The 16,337-nt window shown below is 46.5% G+C and overlaps 1 protein-coding gene across 1 annotated transcript in view; it reads left to right on the top strand.

Moving 5' to 3' along the window:
* LOC141154165 (gamma-aminobutyric acid receptor subunit beta-4-like) overlaps positions 1–16,337 on the top strand; it is a 578,714-nt gene that overhangs the window by 386,833 nt on the left and 175,544 nt on the right. The gene's annotated exons all lie outside the window — the stretch shown is intronic.

Genomic DNA, 16,337 nt, shown 5'->3' with positions numbered 1-16,337 from the left:
GTCTACACTATACACACACCGCGTCTACACTATACACACACCGCGTCTACACTATACACACACCGCGTCTACACTATATACACACAGCTCTACACTATACACACAGCATCTACACTATACACACACCGCGTCTACACTATACACACACCACGTCTACACTATATACACACCGCATCTACACTATATACACACACCACGTCTACACTATATACACACACCGCGTCTACACTATACACACACCGCATCTACACTATACACACACCGCGTCTACACTATATACACACACCGCATCTACACTATATACACACCGCATCTACACTATACACACACCGCATCTACACTATACACACACCGCGTCTACACTATATACACACCGCGTCTACACTATACACACAGCATCTACACTATACACACACCGCGTCTACACTATACACACACCGCGTCTACACTATATACACACACCGCGTCTACACTATACACACAGCATCTACACTATACACACACCGCGTCTACACTATATACACACCGCGTCTACACTATATACACACACCGCATCTACACTATATACACACCGCATCTACACTATATACACACACCGCGTCTACACTATATACACACCGCGTCTACACTATACACATACCGCGTCTACACTATACACACACCGCATCTACACTATATACACACACCGCGTCTACACTATATACACACCGCGTCTACACTATGTACACACACCACGTCTACACTATACACACACCGCGTCTACACTATACACACACCGCGTCTACACTATATACACACACCGCGTCTACACTATACACACACCGCGTCTACACTATACACACACCACGTCTACAGTATATACACACCGCATCTACACTATACACACACCGCATCTACACTATACACACACCGCATCTACACTATACACACACCGCGTCTACACTATATACACACCACGTCTACACTATACACACACCGCGTCTACACTATACACACACCGCGTCTACACTATACACACACCGCGTCTACACTATATGCACACAGCGTCTACACTATATACACACCGCGTCTACACTATACACCCACCGCGTCTACACTATACACCCACCGCGTCTACACTATATACACACCACGTCTACACTATACACACACCGCGTCTACACTATACACACACCGCGTCTACACTATACACACACCGCGTCTACACTATATACACACACCGCGTCTACACTATACACACCGCGTCTACACTATACACACACTGCGTCTACACTATATACACACACCGCGTCTACACTATATACACACACCGCGTCTACACTATATACACACCGCGTCTACACTATACACACACCACGTCTACACTATACACACACCGCTTCTACACTATATACACACCGCATCTACACTATACACACACCGCGTCTACAGTATACACACACCGCGTCTACACTATACACACACCGCGTCTACACTATATACACACACCGCGTCTACACTATACACACACCGCGTCTACACTATATACACACACCCGCGTCTACACTATACACACACACCGCGTCTACACTATACACACACCGCGTCTACACTATATACACACACCGCGTCTACACTATATACACACACCGCGTCTACACTATACACACACCGCGTCTACACTATACACACACCGCGTCTACACTATATACACACACCGCGTCTACACTATATACACACCGTGTCTACACTATACACACACCGCGTCTACACTATACACACAGCATCTACACTATACACACACCGCGTCTACACTATATACACACACCGCATCTACACTATACACACACCACGTCTACACTATATACACACACCGCGTCTATACTATACACACACCACGTCTACACTATACACACCGCGTCTACACTATACACACACCGTGTCTACACTATACACACACCGCGTCTACACTATATACACACCGCGTCTACACTATACACACACCGCGTCTACACTATATACACACACCGCGTCTACACTATACACACACCACGTCTACACTATACACACACCGCGTCTACACTATACACACACCACGTCTACACTATACACACACCGCGTCTACACAATATACACACACCGCATCTACACTATACACACACCGCGTCTACACTATACACACACCGCGTCTACACTATACACACACCGCGTCTACACTATACACACACCGCGTCTACACTATATACACACCGCGTCTACACTGTACACACACCGCGTCTACACTATATACACACACCGCGTCTACACTATATACACACCACGTCTACACTATACACACACCGCGTCTACACTATATACACACCGCGTCTACACTATATACACACCGCGTCTACACTATACAGACACGTCTATACTATATACACAAACCGCGTCTACACTATACACACACCGCGTCTACACAATATACACACACCGCGTCTACACAATATACACACACCGCGTCTACACAATATACACACACCGCGTCTACACTATACACACACCGCGTCTACACTATATACACACACCGCGTCTACACTATATACACACCGCATCTACACTATATACACACCGCGTCTACACTATACACACACCGCGTCTACACTATACACACACCGCGTCTACACTATATACACACACCGCGTCTACACTATATACACACACCGCGTCTACACTATACACACCGCGTCTACACTATATACACACCGCGTCTACACTATATACACACATCGCGTCTACACTATACACACACCGCGTCTACACTATATACACACCGCGTCTACACTATATACACACATCGCGTCTACACTATACACACACCGCGTCTACACTATACACACCACGTCTACACTATACACACACCACGTCTACACTATACACACACCGCATCTACACTATACACACACCGCGTCTACACTATACACACACCGCGTCTACACTATATACACACCGCGTCTACACTATACACACACCGCATCTACACTATATACACACCGCGTCTACACTATATACACACACCGCGTCTACACTATACACACACCGCGTCTACACTATACACACACCGCGTCTACACTATATACACACCGCGTCTACACTATATACACACACCGCGTCTACACTATACACACACCGCATCTACACTATACACACACCGCGTCTACACTATACACACACCGCGTCTACACTATACACACACCGCGTCTACACTATACACACACCAGGTCTACACTATACACACACCGCATGTACACTATATACACACACCGCGTCTACACTATACACACCACGTCTACACTATATACACACACCGCGTCTACACTATACACACCACGTCTACACTATACACACACCGCGTCTACACTATACACACACCACGTCTACACTATACACACACCGCGTCTACACTATACACACACTGCATCTACACTATATACACACACCGCGTCTACACTATACACACACCGCGTCTACACTATATACACACACCGCGTCTACACTATATACACACACCGCGTCTACACTATATACACACCGCGTCTACACTATAGACACACCGCGTCTACACTATACACACACGTCTATACTATATACACAAACCGCGTCTACACTATATACACACACCGCTTCTACACAATATACACACACCGCGTCTACACTATACACACACCGTGTCTACACTATACACCCACCGCGTCTACACTATATACACACACCGCGTCTACACTATACACACACGTCTATACTATATACACAAACCGCGTCTACACTATATACACACACCGCTTCTACACAATATACACACACCGCGTCTACACTATACACACACCGTGTCTACACTATACACCCACCGCGTCTACACTATATACACACACCGCGTCTACACTATATACACACACCGCGTCTACACTATACACACACCGCGTCTACACTATACACACACCGCGTCTACACTATACACACCGCGTCTACACTATACACACACCGTGTCTACACTATACACACACCGCGTCTACACTATACACACACCGCATCTACACTATATACACACACCGCGTCTACACTATACACACACCGCGTCTACACTATACACACACCGCGTCTACACTATACACACACCGCGTCTACACTATATACACACACCGCGTCTACACTATACACACAGCATCTACACTATACACACACCGCGTCTACACTATATACACACCGCGTCTACACTATATACACACCACGTCTACACTATACACACACCGCGTCTACACTATACACACACCGCGTCTACACTATACACACACCACGTCTACACTATATACACACCACGTCTACACTATACACACACCGCGTCTACACTATACACACACCGCGTCTACACTATACACACACCGCATCTACACTATATACACACACCGCGTCTACAGTATACACACAACGCGTCTACACTATACACACACCACGTATACACTATACACACACCGCGTCTACACTATATACACACCGCGTCTACACTATATACACACCACGTCTACACTATACACACACCGCGTCTACACTATACACACACACCGCGTCTACACTATATACACACGTCTATACTATATACACAAACCGCGTCTACACTATATACACACACCGCGTCTACACAATATACACACACCGCGTCTACACTATACACACACCGCGTCTACACTATACACACACCGCGTCTACACTATACACACACCGCGTCTACACTATATACACACACCGCGTCTACACTATACACACACCGCGTCTACACTATACACACCGCGTCTACACTATACACACACCACGTCTACACTATATACACACCGCGTCTACACTATATACACACCACGTCTACACTATATACACACCGCGTCTACACTATACACACACCGCGTCTACACTATATACACACACCGCGTCTACACTATACACACACCGCGTCTACACTATATACACACCACGTCTACACTATATACACACACCGCGTCTACACTATACACACACACCGCGTCTACACTATACACACACCGCGTCTACACTATACACACACCGCGTCTACACTATATACACACACCACGTCTACACTATATACACACACCGCCTCTACACTATACACACACCGCGTCTACACTATACACACACCGCGTCTACACTATACACACACCGCGTCTACACTATACACACACCGCGTCTACACTATATACACACACCGCGTCTACACTATACACACACCGCGTCTACACTATACACACACCGCGTCTACACTATATACACACACCGCGTCTACACAATATACACACACCGCGTCTACACTATACACACACACCGCGTCTACACTATACACACACTGCGTCTACACTATATACACACACCGCGTCTACACTATATACACACACCGCGTCTACACTATACACACACCGCGTCTACACTATATACACACACCGCGTCTACACAATATACACACACCGCGTCTACACTATACACACACACCGCGTCTACACTATACACACACCGCGTCTACACTATATACACACACCGCGTCTACACTATACACACACCGCGTCTACACTATATACACACACCGCGTCTACACTATATACACACACCGCGTCTACACTATACACACACCGCGTCTACACTATATACACACACTGCATCTACACTATACACACACCGCGTCTACACTATACACACACCGCGTCTACACTATATACACACACCGCATCTACACTATACACACACCGCGTCTACACTATATACACACCGCGTCTACACTATACACACACCGCGTCTACACTATACACACACCGCGTCTACACTATACACACACCGCATCTACACTATACACACACCGCATCTACACTATACACACACCGCGTCTACACTATATACACACCGCGTCTACACTATATACACACCACGTCTACACTATACACACACCGCGTCTACACTATACACACATCGCGTCTACACTATACACACACCGCGTCTACACTATACACACCGCGTCTACACTATACACACACCGCGTCTACACTATATACACACAGCATCTACACTATACACACACCGCGTCTACACTATACACACACCGCGTCTACACTATACACACCACGTCTACACTATATACACACCACGTCTACACTATATACACACACCGCGTCTACACTATACACACACCACGTCTACACTATATACACACCGCATCTCCACTATATACAGACACCGCGTCTACACTATACACACCGCGTCTACACTATACACACACCGCGTCTACACTATATACACACACCGCGTCTACACTATATACACACACCGCATCTACACTATATACACACCGCGTCTACACTATATACACACCGTGTCTACACTATACACACACCGCGTCTACACTATACACACACCGCGTCTACACTATATACACACCGCGTCTACACTATATACACACCGTGTCTACACTATACACACACCGCGTCTACACTATACACACACCGCATCTACACTATACACACACCGCGTCTACACTATACACACACCGCGTCTACACTATACACACACCGCGTCTACACTATACACACACCGCGTCTACACTATACACACACCGCGTCTACACTATACACACAGCATCTACACTATACACACACCACGTCTACACTATATACACACCACGTCTACACTATACACACACCACGTCTACACTATATACACACAGCATCTACACTATACACACACCGCGTCTACACTATACACACACCACGTCTACACTATATACACACCGCATCTACACTATATACACACACCGCGTCTACACTATACACACCGCGTCTACACTATACACACACCGCATCTACACTATACACACACCGCATCTACACTATACACACACCGCATCTACACTATACACACACCGCGTCTACACTATACACACACCGCGTCTACACTATACACACACCGCGTCTACACTATACACACACCGCGTCTACACTATACACACACCGCGTCTACACTATACACACACCGCATCTACACTATACACACACCGCATCTACACTATACACACACCGCATCTACACTATACACACACCGCGTCTACACTATATACACACCGCGTCTACACTATGCACACAGCATCTACACTATACACACATCGCGTCTACACTATACACACACCACGTCTACACTATACACACACCGAGTCTACACTATACACACCGCGTCTACACTATACACACACCGCGTCTACACTATATACACACAGCATCTACACTATACACACACCGCGTCTACACTATACACACACCACGTCTACACTATACACACACCACGTCTACACTATACACACATCGCATCTACACTATACACACATCGCATCTACACTATACACACACCACGTCTACACTATACACACCGCATCTACACTATACACACATCGCGTCTACACTATACACACACCGCGTCTACACTATATACACACACCGCGTCTACACTATAAACACCGCATCTACACTATATACACACCATGTCTACACTATACACACACCGCGTCTACACTATATACACACCGCGTCTACACTATATACACACACCGCGTCTACACTATATACACACCACTTCTACACTATACACACACCGCGTCTACACTATACACACACCACATCTACACTATATACACACACCGCGTCTACACTATACACACACCGCGTCTACACTATACACACACCGCGTCTACACTATACACACACCGCGTCTACACTATACACACACCGCGTCTACACTATACACACACCGCGTCTACACTATATACACACCACGTCTACACTTTACACACACCACGTCTACACTATACACACACCGCGTCTACACTATACACACACCACGTCTACACTATACACACACCGCGTCTACACTATACACACACCGCATCTACACTATATACACACACCGTGTCTACACTATATACACACACCGCGTCTACACTATACACACACCACGTCTACACTATACACACACCGCGTCTACACTATACACACACCGCGTCTACACTATATACACACACCGCGTCTACACTATATACACACACCGCGTCTACACTATACACACCGCGTCTACACTATATACACACACCACGTCTACACTATACACACACCGCGTATACACTATACACACACCGCGTCTACACTATATACACACACCGCATCTACACTATATGCACACACCGCGTCTACACTATACACACACCGCGTCTACACTATACACACACCACGTCTACACTATACACACACCGCGTCTACACTATACACACACCGCGTCTACACTATACACACACCGCGTCTACACTATATACACACACCGCATCTACACTATATACACACACCGCGTCTACACTATACACACACCGCGTCTACACTATACACACACCACGTCTACACTATACACACAGCATCTGCGCTGCATGTATACAAACTGCGTCTACACTATACACACACCGCGTCTACACTATACACACACCGCGTCTACACTATACACACACCGCGTCTACACTATACACACACCGCGTCTACACTATACACACACCACGTCTACACTATACACACACCGCGTCTACACTATACACACACCACGTCTACACTATACACACACCGCGTCTACACTATACACACACCACGTCTACACTATACACACACCGCGTCTACACTATATACACACAGCATCTACACTATACACACACCGCGTCTACACTATACACACACCACGTCTACACTATACACACACCGCGTCTACACTATATACACACAGCGCATCTACACTATACACACACCGCGTCTACACTATACACACACCGCGTCTACACTATATACACAAAACGTCTACACTATACACACACCACGTCTACACTATACACACACCGCGTCTACACTATACACACACCGCGTCTACACTATACACACACCGCGTCTACACTATACACACACCACGTCTACACTATATACACACACCGCGTCTACACTATACACACCGCATCTACACTATACACACACCGCGTCTACACTATACACACACCGCGTCTACACTATATACACACCACGTCTACACTATACACACACCACGTCTACACTATACACACACCGCGTCTACACTATACACACACCGCGTCTACACTATACACACACCACGTCTACACTATATACACACACCGCATCTACACTATACACACCGCATCTACACTATACACACACCGCGTCTACACTATACACACACCGCGTCTACACGATATACACACCACGTCTACACTATACACACACCACGTCTACACTATACACACACCGCGTCTACACTATACACACACCGCGTCTACACTATACACACACCACGTCTACACTATATACACACACCGCGTCTACACTATACACACCGCATCTACACTATACACACACCGCGTCTACACTATACACACACCGCATCTACACTATATACACACACCGCGTCTACACTATACACACACCACGTCTACACTATACACACAGCATCTGCGCTGCATGTATACAAACTGCGTCTACACTATACACACACCGCGTCTACACTATACACACACCGCGTCTACACTATACACACACCGCGTCTACACTATATACACACCACGTCTACACTATACACACAGCACGTCTACACTATACACACACCGCGTCTACACTATACACACACCGCGTCTACACTATATACACACACCGCGTCTACACTATACACACCGCATCTACACTATACACACACCGCGTCTACACTATACACACACCGCATCTACACTATATACACACACCGCGTCTACACTATACACACACCACGTCTACACTATATACACACCGCGTCTACACTATACACACACCGCATCTACACTATACACACACCGCGTCTACACTATACACACACCGCGTCTACACTATACACACACCACGTCTACACTATACACACACCGCGTCTACACTATACACACACCGCGTCTACACTATATACACACCGCGTCTACACTATACACACACCGCGTCTACACTATACACACACCGCGTCTACACTATACACACACCGCGTCTACACTATACACACACCACGTCTACACTATACACACAACGCGTCTACACTATATACACACCGCGTCTACACTATACACACACCGCGTCTACACTATATACACATACCGCGTCTACACTATACACACAGCATCTACACTATACACACACCGCGTCTACACTATATACACACCGCGTCTACACTATACACATACCGCGTCTACACTATACACACACCGCATCTACACTATATACACACACCGCGTCTACACTATATACACACCGCGTCTACACTATATACACACACCACGTCTACACTATACACACACCGCGTCTACACTATACACACACCGCGTCTACACTATATACACACACCGCGTATACACTATACACACACAGCATCTACACTATACACACACCGCGTCTACACTATACACACACCACGTCTACAGTATATACACACCGCATCTACACTATACACACACCGCATCTAAACTATACACACACCGCATCTACACTATACACACACCGCGTCTACACTATATACACACCGCGTCTACACTATACACACACCGCGTCTACACTATACACACACCGCGTCTACACTATACACACACCACGTCTACACTATACACACACCGCGTCTACACTATACACACACCGCGTCTACACTATATACACACCGCGTCTACACTATACACACACCGCGTCTACACTATACACACACCGCGTCTACACTATATACACACCGCGTCTACACTATACACACACCGCGTCTACACTATACACACACCGCGTCTACACTATACACACACCGCGTCTACACTATATACACACACCGCGTCTACACTATACACACCGCGTCTACACTATACACACACCGCGTCTACACTATACACACACCGCGTCTACACTATATACACACACCGCATCTACACTATATACACACACCGCGTCTACACTATACACACCGCATCTACACTATACACACACCGCGTCTACACTATATACACACACCGCGTCTACACTATATACACACACCGCGTCTACACTATATACACACCGCGTCTACACTATACACACACCACGTCTACACTATACACACACCGCTTCTACACTATATACACACCGCATCTACACTATACACACACCGCGTCTACACTATACACACACCGCGTCTACACTATATACACACACCGCGTCTACACTATATACACACACCGCGTCTACACTATACACACACCGCGTCTACACTATATACACACACTGCATCTACACTATACACACACCGCGTCTACACTATACACACACACCGCGTCTACACTATATACACACACCGCATCTACACTATACACACACCGCGTCTACACTATATACACACCGCGTCTACACTATACACACACCGCGTCTACACTATACACACACCGCGTCTACACTATACACACACCGCATCTACACTATACACACACCGCATCTACACTATACACACACCGCGTCTACACTATATACACACCGCGTCTACACTATATACACACCACGTCTACACTATACACACACCGCGTCTACACTATACACACACCGCGTCTACACTATATACACACCGCGTCTACACTATACACACAGCATCTACACTATGCACACACCGCGTCTACACTATACACACACCGCGTCTACACTATATACACACCGCGTCTACACTATACACACAGCATCTACACTATACACACACCGCGTCTACACTATACACACACCACGTCTACACTATATACACACCGCATCTACACTATATACACACACCGCGTCTACACTATATACACACCGCATCTACACTATATACACACCGTGTCTACACTATACACACACCGCGTCTACACTATACACACACCGCATCTACACTATACACACACCGCGTCTACACTATACACACACCGCATCTACACTATACACACACCGCGTCTACACTATACACACACCGCGTCTACACTATATACACACCGCGTCTACACTATGCACACAGCATCTACACTATACACACATCGCGTCTACACTATACACACACCACGTCTACACTATATACACACCGCGTCTACACTATATACACACCGTGTCTACACTATACACACACCGCGTCTACACTATACACACACCGCATCTACACTATACACACACCGCGTCTACACTATACACACACCGCATCTACACTATACACACACCGCGTCTACACTATACACACACCGCGTCTACACTATATACACACCGCGTCTACACTATGCACACAGCGTCTACACTATACACACATCGCGTCTACACTATACACACACCGCGTCTACACTATACACACACCGCGTCTACACTATACACACCGCGTCTACACTATACACACACCGCGTCTACACTATACACACACAGCATCTACACTATACACACACAGCATCTACACTATACACACACCGCGTCTACACTATACACACCACGTCTACACTATATACACACCACGTCTACACTATATACACACACCGCGTCTACACTATATACACACCGCATCTACACTATATACACACACCGCGTCTACACTATACACACCGCGTCTACACTATACACACACCGCGTCTACACTATATACACACACCGCATCTACACTATATACACACACCACGTCTACACTATATACACACACCGCATCTACACTATATACACACACCGCGTCTACACTATATACACACCGCGTCTACACTATATACACACCGTGTCTACACTATACACACACCGCGTCTACACTATACACACACCGCGTCTACACTATATACACACCGCGTCTACACTATATACACACCGTGTCTACACTATACACACACCGCGTCTACACTATACACACACCGCATCTACACTATACACACACCGCGTCTACACTATACACACACCGCATCTACACTATACACACACCGCGTCTACACTATACACACACCGCGTCTACACTATACACACACCGCGTCTACACTATACACACAGCATCTACACTATACACACATCGCGTCTACACTATACACACACCACGTCTACACTATATACACACCACGTCTACACTATACACACACCACGTCTACACTATATACACACAGCATCTACACTATACACACACCGCGTCTACACTATACACACACAACGTCTACACTATATACACACCGCATCTACACTATATACACACACCGCGTCTACACTATACACACCGCGTCTACACTATACACACACCGCGTCTACACTATATACACACACCGCATCTACACTATACACACACCACGTCTACACTATATACACACCGCGTCTACACTATACACACACCGCGTCTACACTATACACACACCACGTCTACACTATACACACACCGCGTCTACACTATACACACACCGCGTCTACACTATACACACACCACGTCTACACTATACACACACCGCGTCTACACTATACACACACCACGTCTACACTATACACACACCGCGTCTACACTATATACACACCGCGTCTACACTATACACACCGCGTGTACACTATATACACACACCGCGTCTACACTATACACACACCGCGTCTAAACTATAATCACCGCGTCTACACTATATACACACCGCGTCTACACTATATACACACACCGCATCTACACTATATACACACACCGCGTCTACACTATACACACCGCATCTACACTATACACACACCGCGTCTACACTATACACACATCGCATCTACACTATACACACCGCATCTACACTATACACACATCGCATCTACACTATACACACACCACGTCTACACTATACACACCGCATCTACACTATACACACATCGCGTCTACACTATACACACACCGCATCTACACTATATACACACACCGCGTCTACACTATACACACCGCATCTACACTATATACACACCACGTCTACACTATACACACACCGCGTCTACACTATACACACACCGCGTCTACACTATATACACACACCGCGTCTACACTATATACACACCACTTCTACACTATACACACACCGCGTCTACACTATATACACACACCGCATCTACACTATACACACACCGCGTCTACAATATACACACACCACGTCTACACTATATACACACACCGCGTCTACACTATACACACACCGCGTCTACACTATACACACACCGCGTCTACACTATATACACACCACGTCTACACTTTACACACACCACGTCTACACTATACACACACCGCGTCTACACTATACACACACCACGTCTACACTATACACACACCGCGTCTACACTATACACACACCGCATCTACACTATATACACACACCGCGTCTACACTATATACACACACCGCGTCTACACTATACACACACCGCGTCTACACTATACACACACCGCGTCTACACTATATACACACACCGCGTCTACACTATATACACACACCGCGTCTACACTATACACACCGCGTCTACACTATACACACACCACGTCTACACTATACACACACCGCGTCTACACTATACACACACCACGTCTACACTATACACACACCGCGTCTACACTATACACACACCGCATCTACACTATATACACACACCGCGTCTACACTATATACACACACCGCGTCTACACTATACACACACCGCGTCTACACTATATACACACACCACGTCTACACTATACACACACCACGTCTACACTATACACACACCGCGTCTACACTATACACACACCGCGTCTACACTATATACACACACCGCGTCTACACTATATACACACACCGCGTCTACACTATACACACCGCGTCTACACTATATACACACACCACGTCTACACTATACACACACCGCGTCTACACTATACACACACCGCGTCTACACTATATACACACACCGCATCTACACTATATACACACACCGCGTCTACACTATACACACACCGCGTCTAAACTATACACACACCACGTCTACACTATACACACACCGCATCTACACTATACACACACCGCGTCTACACTATACACACACCGCGTCTACACTATATACACACACCGCATCTACACTATATACACACACCGCGTCTACACTATACACACACCGCGTCTACACTATACACACACCACGTCTACACTATACACACAGCATCTGCGCTGCATGTATACAAACTGCGTCTACACTATACACACACCGCGTCTACACTATACACACACCGCGTCTACACTATACACACACCGCATCTACACTATACACACACCGCGTCTACACTATACACACACCACGTCTACACTATACACACACCGCGTCTACACTATACACACACCGCGTCTACACTATACACACACCACGTCTACACTATACACACACCGCGTCTACACTATATACACACCGCGTCTACACTATACACACACCGCGTCTACACTATACACACACCGCGTCTACACTATATACACACAGCGCATCTACACTATACACACACCGCGTCTACACTATACACACACCACGTCTACACTATACACACACCGCGTCTACACTATATACACACCGCGTCTACACTATACACACACCGCGTGTACACTATACACACACCGCGTCTACACTATATACACACCGCATCTACACTATACACACACCACGTCTACACTATACACACACCGCGTCTACACTATATACACACCGCGTCTACACTATACACACACCACGTCTACACTATACACACACACCGCGTCTACACTATATACACACACCGCGTCTACACTATATACACACCGCGTCTACACTATATACACACCGCATCTACACTATATACACACCGTGTCTACACTATACACACACCACGTCTACACTATACACACAACGCATCTACACTATACACACACCGCGTCTACACTATACACACACCGCGTCTACACTATATACACACCGCGTCTACACTATACACACAGCATCTACACTATACACACACCGCGTCTACACTATACACACACCGCGTCTACACTATACACACAGCATCTACACTATACACACATCGCGTCTACACTATACACACACCACGTCTACACTATATACACACCACGTCTACACTATACACACACCACGTCTACACTATATACACACCGCGTCTACACTATACACACAGCATCTACACTATACACACACCGCGTCTACACTATACACACACCACGTCTACACTATATACACACCGCATCTACACTATATACACACACCAGGTCTACACTATATACACACACCG

The sequence above is a fragment of the Phyllobates terribilis genome, unplaced genomic scaffold (genome assembly GCF_046119375.1).
Source record: "Phyllobates terribilis strain yellow unplaced genomic scaffold, ASM4611937v1 Scaffold_7__3_contigs__length_470593459, whole genome shotgun sequence".
In the NCBI taxonomy this organism is placed as follows: domain Eukaryota; kingdom Metazoa; phylum Chordata; class Amphibia; order Anura; family Dendrobatidae; genus Phyllobates; species Phyllobates terribilis.
The sequence above is the reverse complement of the archived record's forward strand: the minus strand, read 5'-3'. Positions and strand labels throughout refer to the sequence as shown.